Source organism: Nicotiana tabacum, chromosome 20, assembly GCF_000715075.1.
Source record: "Nicotiana tabacum cultivar K326 chromosome 20, ASM71507v2, whole genome shotgun sequence".
In the NCBI taxonomy this organism is placed as follows: domain Eukaryota; kingdom Viridiplantae; phylum Streptophyta; class Magnoliopsida; order Solanales; family Solanaceae; genus Nicotiana; species Nicotiana tabacum.
In genome coordinates, this window is record NC_134099.1 from 132,302,072 (window position 1) to 132,314,114 (window position 12,043).

Below are 12,043 nucleotides of genomic sequence, written 5' to 3' on the forward strand. Positions count from 1 at the left end.
TATTAGTGATGGGGGTTCACATTTTTGCATCAAGGCTTTTGATACCTTACTTACAAAGTATGGTGTCGCTCACAAAGTATCGACCCCTTATCATCTTCAAGCAAGCAGACGAGTTGAAGTCTCCAACTGGGAGATCAAGAGTATTTTCTCAAAGACCGTCAATGCCAACCAGATAGATTGGTCAAGAAAACATGATGATGCTCTTTGGGCTTATAGGACGGCCTATAAAACACTGATCGGGATGTGTCCATACCGGTTAGTGTTCGGGAAGGCGTGCCATATTCCGGTGGAAATTGAGCATAAGGCCATGTGGGCTTTGAAGAAGTTGAACTTTAAGTGGGATGTCGCCGCAAACCTAAGGGTGTCACAATTGAATGAGCTAGATGAATTTTGGTATCATGCCTACACAAGCTCATCCCTTTACAAGGAGAAGATGAAGTACCTCCATGACAAGTACATCCACAACAAAGCATTTAAAGAGGGTGATCTTGTACTATTGTTCAATTCCTGGTTACGGATGTTTCCGGGCAAGTTGAAGTCAAAATGGAGTGGCCCATTTGAAGTGGTGAATGTAACCCCCTTTGGTGCTCTAGATTTGAAAAATAAGAACGATGAGATGTTTAGAGTCAATGGTCACCGGGTTAAACAATATCTTGGCAAGGTTGATGATGGCCATATTGTGGCGGTTCTCCATTTCAAATGATTGGTAATTTGCATTGTGCTGCGACATTAAATTAGCCACTTCTTGGGAGGCAACCATGTGTATTTGTTTTTCTTTTTCTTGGTTTTCTTATTTAGATTAGATAGGCTTTGTTTTGTGCTAACTAGTTTTGAAGTGTATGCAGGAATGGTTGTGCATTGCAGGGACTGTGCAGGAAAAATTGGCTAAGTGTCACAAAAGTGCGGACCGCATAAGAATTATGTGGACCACACAATCACTCTATAGCCGCACAATTCTATCTGCGGTCGCACAACTGGATGACCAAAAGTGCATGGACTCTGAAGATTGCCTATCAAATTTACTTAACAATATGCGGCCACACTCAAAATTGTGTGCCCGCACAAATTCTGTGGTCGCACTCACTTTTGTGGGGACCGCAGAATGTCTTCAAAGGATCAGGTAAAGAGTGCGGACCACATTCAAAATTGTGCGGTCGCACTCAGGTAAGTCTAGGCCCGACTGGGTCAACATATAAATAGGACTTCCATGCACTATTCACACTTTTCGACCTCTGAACTCCCAAGCCCTAAGCAACCACAGTCCAAATTCCATTAGCTCTGAATCTTCCCTCATTTCATCAAGTTAGATTCTCACCTACATCATTCACTACTGGTATATGTTCAATCCATATTAGATCTTTATTCTTTCTTCTAAATTTTTGTTCTTGTTTTCTTTGTTCAGTTTAGTTATTTTAGGCCTATAAATGTCAAATGTGCTTCAAAATCATGTGGGTAGCTTCGTATATATTCATTAGGGCCTGGGTAGACCACTAAACTTGTTAATTTGTGCAAACCATGTCTAATTTGTGAAAAATTGCATGAAATCTTGTTTATTGCCCGTGAAATTCAAATTTTGCGGTCCGAAGTTCTCTAAATTAGGGCATCTATGTGCTTGCATTGTGCGAACCGAACTCAAAAATATGCGGTCCGCAGCAAAATTGTGTAGTTCGTACTGTTAAATGATCAGAGAACCCAGTAGTCTGAACCTTGGGTTGTGTGGCCACACTCAACATTGTGCGGTCTGCACTTTTGGTTGTGCGGCTGCACTGTGAAATTGTGTGGTCCGCACTTGTCAGTTGCGCCCGCACTCAATTTTGTGTGGTCCGCACTGCCTTTTCTGAGTCTACTTTACTGCAACTATCAAGCATGCTTCTGTATACACTATGAGTTTCAATTCTAACTTATTCCTATTACTTATGTGTTGCAGATAATGGTTAGATCATGGGGCAGAGGCGATACATCAAAAGGGAGGGGTGAGCCCTCCCGAGGCCGAGGTAAGAGTAACCTACCACTTGCCATTCAAAGAACCATAAGTAAGAAAGCACCCACCAATAGAGTTTCTGAACCCTCCGAGTCTAGTGAATATCTCTCGTCTAGGCTTCTAAGGGTAACTCTGAGCAAGCACGGCCTGATACCCAATCTCAACAAGTCCCAGGTAGATTCCATTTGGTAGATGAATCCTCTTCCGCTGCTAGTTCTTCTGAAGGTTCAGAAGATGGTAGCCAAGATTCTGAGCCCTCTTCCTCACATGCCCCGACTGTAACAATCAATATAGATGATGATGATGATGATAATGTCCCGGATGATGGGAGAGGAGGTGACACTCGAGTGGGTGGCCTTGAGAGTTCGAGCAGAAGAGAGATGTGGAAAGAAAGATTTGTCAGCTTAACTACATTTAACAGATTAAGGGAGTGGTGGCCCCACAGATCGCTCACACTTAAACGACAGTTCCTACTTAAGGATTTGGATATTCACAATTCAAATGTCCTTAGATAGTTTTAGGAGCGAAAAGGGTAGAAGTGGTTCAACCAAAGTGTCCTAGATGCAAATGAGCACTTGGTCAAAGAATTTTATGCAAATGTGGCTCACATCAAGAAGGGCACCAAGATAATCAAATTGCGAAATTGGAAAATCAAATTTGACGCCTGCTCCTTGAACATGTATGTGGGGTTTGAAGAAGTGGAAGTTGTTCAGTACTTGGAGAATCTTGCCATGGGTAATGCAGCTCACTCGTGGCTAGCTGAGATTTTAACGGCTCGAGTACTATGACCCGCATGGCTCACAACAGGGGCTCCCATAGTCCGGGCCACCCTAAACTTTGAAGCTAAAGGGTGGAAAACATTCGTGTGCAGCCACATTGACCCGTGCTTAAATGAGAACAACCTCCCACTTCCCCGAGAAGTCCTGGTGGCTTTGATTATAGCTGGGTACCCGATCAATATGGGTGCCATAATGTCAACAAACATCACTCTAGCTGTCCATGAGAGATCCTACCCTTATTTGAACTTCATCACAGAGTACTTCAATGATCAAAAGGTGGAGCTGAGGCAGTATGATACTAAAGTAAAGGCAAAGAAGCCTTTCTCATAGTACCACCTCCAGGGTGATGACAACTCAAAGTTAAAGGGTAAGGCAACTACCTCCGCTGGCCAGTCTAAGGAGCCAACGGTAGTAGTTACTGATTCAGCTGCTGAGCCTTCCACAGATACCATGCCTTCCACAGCAGCCGGACCTTCCACCAGGATAGAAGACATGCCACCACCTTCTTCTTCCAAACCATCAGCTCCATTCTCAGTACCAGCCTTATCCACTTATCCATAAATTGCACTCCGAGTCTCCTAGACATTGAGTCTCAACAACTGGATACATGCAGCTACTTCAAAGTTGTCTGATATATCCAGTGTTGTTGCAGCATAGTCTTCTGCCCCAGCTGCACCACAGGTGCCTCTATTAGTGGAGGAAATATTGAAGAAGATTCTGGACAACCAGAAGATCATTATGGATACCCTAGTGGCATATGGGGGTGTCATTGAGGAGTTAGGCAAACAGGTAAAGAAAATGCGAAAGTCTCAAACATCGAAGAGGTCAGTGGACAAGTTGAGAAAAGAAGTTGCCAAGATTGCATATGCCGGATATTTAGCACTGGACTTACTTATGGAGGGAGCACCTTCAGCTCTAGTAGCACAGGCAGCACCAGCAGGACCCGAGGCATCACATATAGTAGCCAATCAGTCTGAGGAGTCGGTTGCGACTGCCCACACTGCTGAGGAGATGCTCCAAATGCTCAGCAATCCTGTTGTCCCTTAGCCAAGTGATGATGAGATACAGCTAGAGGAGACCAAGGGTGCTGGGGATGCCATGCAGACTGAGACCACACAGGGAGTTCTCTTAGCTCTCTACCCTTCCTTGATCTTATTTTTGATAAGCATTGGGGACAATGCTCATTTTTATTCTGGGGAGGGGGTGGTCTATTTTGATTGATTTTATATTGACATTTGGCCTATAATAACTCTTATACTATTTTTCTTTTGTTTTTATTTTCTCTTTGGTTATGTATATATTCCTCTTTCTCCCTTGATATATATATTCATTTTCCTCTCGGTTTGTATATTCATTTGTTTTACTTTCCGTAGTTACTTCATAGTTTTTTTTTAGTTTATTGTCCTTAGTAATGTAACTTTTTATTTACTCAGTAGCTTCTTCTTACATTTGAGTGAACAATAAGCCTTTGATTTTCTTAATGCCACGGTTCTTTTCAAATGTGGATTTTGTGTGAATCGGGTGGTTCTTCCCAACGATGGATGGCGTGACAACCTTCTTAAGGGATTGAGTCCGTTTTCTTTTATGTTTAGGCAAATATTGTAGTAATGAATAAAAGGGTCGCAAGCATGTTTCACTTGTTACCAACACATGTACCTACGACCTTATGGTTAAAAACAAACTGTTGGCAGAAAATAACTCTGGTTGTGACCTTTTGACTCTTGTGTTGACTTAAGCAGTCATTGAGTGGTTTAGTCGAGCCATTTGTGATTCTCAATCTTAACTAGGATTGTTGTGGTCCCTCGACTCCATTATCTTTAGTAATCCAGCAGCGTGAGAGATGAGGTATTGAATAGCAAGTCCAAGTACCCGTGCTAATAGTCTAGAACTTGCCCCGAATGTTTTTCTAGGCGAAATTCTAAGTGTAGCTTGGCTTGAGAAATGATTGTAGGCTCTCCTTGATCCAATCTAAAATTTGAAATCTTCCTTAGCCTACCAATGTGTTACCCCTAGTCAACCCATTTGAGCCTAAGCCCTTTCTCTTTCAATAACTACGTTACAAGCCTTTACCCGTTTTGTAATGACCCTCTCTTGGCACCCGATCTTTCTTTAGCATTCTTAAGAAATAATTGGCAAAAACATTAGTTTGGCGGAAAGACGAGGAGTTTAAAAGTGATATAAAGGTACAAAGAAGAGAAAGAAATGAAGAAAAGGGAATTCAAAGAAAAGAGAGAAAGAACAAAAAGAAAACCAAAAAGAAAGTGAATAAAGTAAAAAAGTTGAATGGATTAAAAGTAAGACAAGGATGAAAGGCATGGAGTAAATAGAAAAGGAGAAGAAAGAATGTTATGACCAAGAAAGAATGACGTTACGTCTCTCTAGTTCCCCTGAGAAAAAATAAATTGACTCAAAAAGTCGACAAAGTATGAGCCAAAAAGAGAAAATGGAGTGCTTTAGGAAAGATGAACCCATTCTATTCCATCAATTCCTACCTTGATCCAAAAACCCTTAATTACATCCCGAAAAAGCCCTACATGATTTCAAGTTGAGTGAGCTTGCATTAGTGGTGATTTACATGAGGGACAAGCTTATGGTACTTAGAGCCGGGCTTGTGACATTCTATTGAGAGAGATGAGCAAACTTTTCGCAATCCTTGCTTCGAGTGTTACATTCTAGTGAGATTTGCTAACCGAGAGTAAAGGAGGAGGAGTTTGGGATCCACAATGACCTACATGAAAGAGCGGGCTTCTTTGATGAGTAAAGTCAACTCTTGACGCTCTAGTATCATATTAGAACTATTTTACTCAAAAAGTCAAATCATTGCATTATTGATAATTCATACGTGTTGTGGGTAATTATTTGTCCCAATTAATATGTGATTGATTCACCCAAGGTTAGCTGAAATATCCCTTTTTCTGGAGGAGGTGAGAATTGCCTTAATTGCTTTAGGACAAGCAAGAGCTTAAGTTTGGGGCAGTTGATAAGTAGGGATTTTGACTGCTTATTTGCTCCCTTTTACTTGTGTTTTAGCTAAAAAATGCTAAAAGATATTCCCGAGAACTAATGAAATGTGCTCTCATGCAGGAATATTGGGAAACGAGCCAAATTAGTCAAAATCAACTCATAAAGGAGTCAAAATTGGACAAGGACAAAAACAAGGCAAAAAGGCCTACAGTGCGGACTGCACAATACTGTGTGCGGCCGCAAAACAATGAAAGAGCACTGTCAGATTTCCTTCAGAGTATGCGGACCGCACAATTATTGTGCGGCCGCAGAAGAGGATATTCAGAGAGTTGGTTTCGGGGCAAGCTAAGGATATGCGGACCGCACCATAATTGACAAGTGCAACTTCACTCATAATTATGCGACCCGCAGAAGAGAAGAATCAAATAGCCATTTTCCAGTCCAAGTTCAAGTGTGCGGCTGCATTCAGAATTGTGTGGTCCGCACAATCAAATGAATTGCGGTCCCATCCCACTTTTATGCGACCGTAGAAGGCCTAGTTGACCAGTGAAGCTTAGAGTGCAGACCGCACACAGAATTGTGTGGCCGCACAACCTCCGTGGGGGCATTTTTGTCAGATATCTTCAGCTTAGTATAAATATAACTTTTTATCATTTTTAGGTTAAATTGTATCAGTGTAGAGCACCTAAGCCATTTTTCTTTATTGTTTTGAGTAATATTGTACTAGATTAGCTTCTAAATATTAGATTTTTTTCCCTAATAAATTATTATGCATTTTATCTTAATTTCTTCATTTTTCATGAGTAGCTAAATTTTTAGCTAGGGTTGTGGCTCAACCCTAGTGTGGGTATTTAATGGATGTTTGATTTAGGGCTTGTTTGTGATTGAGTTAGTGATATTTAGCCTAGTTCTTGCTTGAATTCAAGAATTAATGGTTGCAAACATTGATTCATGCCTAATTGACTTAGTCTCTACTTGGGAAAGAGAAACTAAGTCTAGGAAAACTTAGCTACAAGGAATTGGGGTGAACTCAAGAAATTGATAGCCCCAATTAAAGGGTCAAATCGAGAGATAGTAAGACCCAACTTGAGCATATATCACTTATTTTGTGCAATATCCATTTGGACTTGAGAAAGCCAAATTGGACAAAATCACTCGAACTACCAAGAGGTGTAGAGTGGGTAATTACATGTGATTGCTATATTACAACCCCGATCAATCAAACTTGTCCTGGAGTTTATAACCCATTAGGTAACCACCAAGGTGTAAGCCATGTTCCTAGATCTTTTATCATTTTAAAAATAGCCAAAACCAAAAATATTGTCTTCTAGTTTTATAATTGCAATCAATAGTTTAAAGTAGAAGTAGAAACAACAAACAAGAATGTGGAAGTGTAATTTGAGGTGCATCATACAATTACACTAAATATATACCTAATCCCAATTGTAACTCCATGTGGATTCGACCCCGACTTGCGTTGGATTTTTATTATTGTTTCGACCGCCTCACTACCTATATTTGTGGTATGAGTTTGGGTGACATCAGTATCAAACCCATAAACATTATCAGGAATATCATAATAAGAGCTCTGAGAATGATAATAAGAAATAAGATAACCATCCCAATGGCCACCTTGACCACCACACACATTACAAATATTCCACTCATAAGATTGAGATTCATAATTTTGCCACAAGTGTGGTCCTCCACAATATGGACAAAGATCACCAAAATAAGAATAACCAATATTTACCCAATTATCATTCCAAGATGTCATGTCAACAAAGATAGTAAAATATTAAACTAAGATAAAAATAAAAATAAAAAACTTGAGTAGCCAAAATTAAAAATCTAATCAAGTAGAATAGTTAATTTCTAAGTCCCCGGCAACGGTGCAAAAAACTTGTTGCTCCCAAATGCACACGCAGGTATACGTGGTCGTACAAGTAATATAGGATTATAAGTCTAGATATCGTACCCATAGGGACTTGTGATTAACTATCAACTAAATTAAACCCAAAAATTAATCTATTCAAGCGAATCCTAAAGTATGAATAATTAACACAAACTAATCTAGAGTAACAAACTATGAGATTAAAGGAAACTAGTTGGCGAAATTAGACACGAATTAAATGAAAGACAATATTCTAGAGCTATGAGTTGGCTAACAATCCCGTAGAGTTTTCCACTTAAATCGTCTAATTAATTTATTTGTTTTTTTAATTGACATGGTTAATATTTCTCATAGCTTTCTCCCGAAGTACTACTCGCCTATTTAAACTAACCTAACACCTATATTCCTATGAAATTAGGATTAACAAGAACGCATTGATAATTCATGTATAATAACCAACCAAGGCGATTAGGTATATTCCTATCTTAACCGCAAATCCATTCCCGGTGCTCGAGTTCAAAATCTTACTCTACTCAATCTTATATGCAACTTAGAATTTCCTCTCCCGAGTTCAATCCTAGATTCGTTGATAGTATTTAATTGGCGATCAAGCAATCAAATAATTAAGCGTAAGATTTAATAAATAAACCAATATAATAAAATAATAAGAACGATTTAAGCTTCAAATCACAATGTTCATGTAGCACCCAAAACTCTTGAACTAAGAAACTATGAAATTAAAGGAAAAAGAGAGAAGAAAAACTAGTTAGAAGCCTCATCCAAGTGTGGTGTGTGCTCTCCCTCGGTCTAAAATATGTCGTTCGATCCCTCAAAATAACATTGTTCCATGTATTTTACCAAGTAGGGCCAGGCCCAAATGAAACCACCTTCTCCTATGCGAAATATGATTGTTACTCTGTAAAACATACATTGGCACGCTGCATGGGGAGACGCGCCATGCGGTGTAGTAATGGGGTTTATCAAGGAGCTCAACAATTCAACAGGAAGCAGAAATGGATAGGCACGGCGCCCCACGCGCCGCGGGAGTACAACATTTTCAAAGTCCGGCTTTTTCTTAACTTTTTGATATCCAAATGCGATCCCGGCTCAATCTCTTGGGCTTTTACTCAGACGTCAAAGATCCAAATAGCTATAATTCATTCCATAACATCTACATCACCCGGAACCACTTGGAATCACTCCTATAAGGTATAAAACATGCAATTAGTGCAAAACACTAGCGATTAAAGCTCAATTCAATTAAAGTGTAGTAAATTAGAGTGTAATAAGCGACTAAAATATGTAATTATAGCCTATCATCATTGATTTGCTCCACCATTTGAGTTCGCCGAAGTTCTGTGATTTGAAGTGTCGCTATAACAGAATAGTATTCCGTTCTATTCTGAGAGGAATTAATCTGAAACTTTGAACAACTGTGAGGGGATTAAATTCCTTAAAGACACATAAGAAACTTGTGTGCTCGGAATTTTCTATTTTTTATTTTCTTAAACTAACATTTTCTGATTTTCTTGTTTAGAATACATAATATTAACAAGCTTAAGGAATTAAATATATTTCAGTGTTCATCTTAATTTCTGATTTGGGAAACTAAAATTCTACCGATTTTCTACTCCCGTTTTGGAGATTAAAATCTTTGGATTTTCTACTCCAGTTTGAGATTAAAGTCCTTCTGACTTTCTGCTCAATCCAAGATTAAAATTTTTGTGATTTTCTACTCGGTTGCTTGTATTCGGTTTGAAGATATAAAAACTTCACCAAGGTAGTAATTCTCGTTATGTCAATTTCTTTTACATAAAAATTACAACAAGTACGGAACAACAAAATGGTTCTGTTCGGACTACTACTGCTGCTATGGCTACTACCTCTTCAAGTTGCACAATGCATGTACTGGCGATGGCACCGGCAGAAAAGCCTAGAAAATTTTCTGATGCGGACTTCAAAGACTGTCAGTAGAAAATATTCTTCTACGTAACCACACTCAGTTTCCAGCTCTTTATCAGCGATGACGTTCCAGTCTTGGGAGAAGAAACTCCGGATAATGAGCGGTTTGTGTTCACGTAGGAGTGTAAGCATTCTGACTTATTGTGGAAAAATTATATCTTGAGTTGTTTGGAAGATGGCTTGTACAATATTTACAGTGTCATGAAAACCAAAAGAGTTGTATAACGCTCTTGAGAAGAAGTACAAAACGGAAGATGTTGGACTTAAGAAGTTTGTTGTCGCAAAGTTCTTGGACTTTAAAAGTGTTGACAGTAAGTCTGTTATAACTCAAGTTCAGGAACTGAAAGTCATCGTTCATGATCTCCTTGTCGAAGGTGTCCCAACCCGAATTCGCCCTCCGTGAACTGTCGTGATGACACCTAGTCTCTACGACTAGGTAAGCCTAATAATTTGTGGAAAAAAGAAAACGAAAGATAAAACTAACCAAAAACTACGGATAAAATATAAATAAAATATTTAAGATGTCGCTCGGCATATACAATATAAACTCTTAAACTGAAACAACTCCCAAAACCCGGAATCTCATGAAATCACAAGTTATTGAATAGCTACAAGTGTTCTAACTCTAGAATGTCTAAACAAAAGTAAATACAAGAGAGCTAAACCTAGAGGGGAGAATAGAGAGGGATTCCTCGGTCTGCGGATGCGGCAAATATACCTCGAAGTCTCTGAAGATCACCTCGCCTCACTGATGGTATGGCTGAGCCGAAGAACCTGCATCTGCACATGAAAAACATGTGCAAAAAGGGCATGAGTACACCACAACGATACCCAGTAACTGCCAAGCCTAACCTCGATCGAGTAATGATGAGGAAGGTCAGGGACCTACTAGTTATATAAATATATAAGGAAATGAAACAGTATGAAGTAACACAGGATAATAAGAATAACAACAACTACAAGAGAGAGAAAGATCACACAAAGAATATAGCTCCACATAGAGATAGCAACCGGTGATCTCCCAGGATATCGTCCTATAGTCCCCAAATGTAAATATCCAATGGATCTTCCGGGTGGCGTCCCGCAGTCCAACTCATAATGCACAAGCGATCTACCGAAATACCAATCCATAGTCCCAAATGTAAATATCCAGTACATGGGGAATATACCGGGTGCAGTCATGTAGTTCCAATATAAATGTGCAGGGGGATCTAAGGGTATACCAATCCGTAGTCCCAAATAAACAGGCAAGGGAGATCTACCAGGATATCGCCTGTAGTCCCAAAGTCAATACACAGACATCACGATGAATATTCAATTCTATCCAATTCCATACCAAAAAATAGGTATTTCTATTCTAGCATGCTGCACAGAATTCAAATAAAGCAGTTTGAGCAAGTAAAACAGTTAAGTCACTTAGACATGCTTCCCTAAACTAACAGTAGGCTTAAATTGCAAGTAATGTACAATAAGGAAAACACTGGGTCGTTGTTGTTGTTGTTGTACAATAAGGAAGGAAAACACAATTATAGTTACTTAATGAAAACAGGATTTTTCAACAATTAGCACATGTACGCACTTGTCACCTCACATACAAGGCATTTCATATATCAACAATACCAAATCCTAATGGGAGTTTCCCCACACAAGGTTAGGCAAGCCATTTACCTCAAACCAGCTCAATCAACTCGATATCACATTTTTGCCATGAGTACCCAACTCCAAAAGGCCCAAATCTATTCAAATGAATTGCATAATGTAAATATAACTTTAAGTAACTAATTCCACCAATTAATTCGAATCTAACACGCGAAATTAAGAAAATCGCCCAAAAAGTCTCCCGGGCCCATATCTCAGAACCGGATAAAATACGCAAAACTAGAATCCTCACACTCTCACGAGTTCATACATACCAAATACACAAAAATCGGACTACAAATGACCCCTCAAATCCCCAAATCCAAGTCTCTAATTTCAAACTCTAAACCCCCAATTCTAACTCTTATTTTCCATAAATTTCATGTCAAATCAGTTGAATAATACCATATAAACGAGTTTGGGTTCCAAAATCCTTACCTCCTCGAAGCTCCCTTGAATTCTCTCTCAAAAACCTCCCAAAAAAGCTCAAAACCTGGATAAAAATGGTGAAAGAAAGGGCAAAAATCGCGACTAAACCTTTATATAGGTTCTGGCCCAGGGTTTCCGCACCTGCGGCCATTTCCTCGCACCTGCTGACCCGCACCTGCGATCCCAGGTGCGCATCTATGAGAATTCACTTAAAGCACCAAGTCGCACTTGTGCTTCTTCCACCGCACCTGCGGTCTCGCAGGTGCGCTCCAGCTCTCGCACCTGCGACTTCAGAACTCCAAACGCCCAGCCGCATCTACGGCTTATCCATCACTTCTGCGGTCCCGCACCTGTGGACCCATGTACGCAGGTGCAGATATGACAGATCCAGCCAAC